This window comes from Sphaeroforma arctica (genome assembly GCF_001186125.1).
Source record: "Sphaeroforma arctica JP610 unplaced genomic scaffold supercont1.166, whole genome shotgun sequence".
Classification (NCBI taxonomy): domain Eukaryota; class Ichthyosporea; order Ichthyophonida; genus Sphaeroforma; species Sphaeroforma arctica.
The window spans coordinates 21,265-23,123 of NW_014040392.1; positions in this window are offsets into that span (position 1 = coordinate 21,265).

Here is a 1,859-nt window from a genome sequence, read left to right on the forward strand (position 1 = left end):
TGTCTGTGTATATATATTTGTGTTTTCATGGACGTATATTTACATATATATAGTTGTGTAACTTCGCAAGTATGCGTGAAAGACCCTGTAATTTAAACTATACCAAAATAGGACGAAATAACATCAAAAATTACAAACGCACACGTTGGACACTCTTTTTGACACCATTGTAATCGGGTGATACTCGAAAAACGCTTTTTCACAATACATGCCAGTTCGATATTTTGTCTCCTGAGCGCATCCTGGTCACAGGAATATTAGTCCACACTTGTCACATATCCTGCCAAAAGGGACATTGTGAACTTCATAATTCACAGGCATACAAATAATTGTTCACACCTATCAATAGTATTGTCCTTGAGCCCTGTTACCAATTTCCGAGCTATTGTAGCAGTAGTATAGCGTCAGTTGCAATTTAGGCTGTTTCCGATCGATGCATGTTGACCACCTTTTTCAATTAAGGTGGCAAATTGTTACCAATTTGAAAAATTGATTGATTTCTGGAACAAAAAAAAAGTGGCAAAAAAAAAATCGGTTTTATACTTGTGGTGTTGAAATACTGACAAGCAATCACATATATTATATACACAAGTCAAACACATTGATCGTTAGTTTATTTGACTTATATACAGTGGCAATATAAGCCCACATGCCGAAGTATGCCACCCCAGTGCACAGTATTCAAGTGCAGCTTAATCTGTACATCTTCCTGCTTCACTGTTAAATGATCTCTGTCGAGTTCTATGACTCAGAATAATAACATTATATAAATGCGTGTTTAGATATCATAGTCAATACATAATATTAATATGCTCTTAAAAGTATAATATGTGGAAATATAGGAGAAATAAATAAATATGAGGTAATTATACTTGAGAAATAATAAATATGTAATTTATATATTTTTAGAAAAATAGTAAATATGAAAAATGAACGAAATATATTTTTAGGAAAATATGAAATATGAAATAAATATGCCATATATTTTTCATAAATATGGCATATTTTATAAAAAAATTATTATTCCTAATTTTAAATATGTACATATATTTGTATTTCTAAAATAATATATGCGTGATAAACCGTTGAAAATAATAATCGTTTATTTGTATATGTTCCTCGGTCAGGTGACTGTTCCAGACAAGAGACTAAACTCCAGACGCAAGGTATCCCTTCTTCGGCTCTATTTAATTTTAGATCTGCATTGGACGACGGTTGACGGTATATATATATTTTTTAAACAAAGGCTAAAAACAAATACGTACACTTTTTACTTTTTGGCATACTCATTATTTCTTTCTCCATTCTCCTTTCTCCGTTCTCCATTTCTCGACCCTTTGTATTTCTTTAAAACAAATACAAAATCTGTGGCCCACTGGCCTTTAAAACAAATACAAAATGCGTAGCCCACTGGCCTTTAAAACAAAAACAAAATGCGTGGCCCACTGGCCGTTTGGCTGCACTTATTTAGGCTGCTTAGGCGAACAGTATTAACTATTCGATTTTTTGTTTAAAAAAAAGTAAACAAAACAAAAACATGGTTGTAAATGAATAAAAACTGAACCGACGAAAGATCTAAAAAATATTCCAACGCCGTATGATAGGAGTCATAGGACTTATAAAAAAGGAGAGAGGAGTCAATCCTAAAACCCTAAGAGTTGTATTTTGGGCAAGTTTATGTATTATTTTATAAAACAAATATACTATTTTTTAAGAGAACAGGGCGGGCATCGGGCAGCCGGGGGCGGGCCCGGGGGGTGGCCGGGTGGGGGCTGGGGCTCATATGGTATATATATATATATACTCTATATATATATATACTCTATATATATATATACTCTATATATATATATACTATA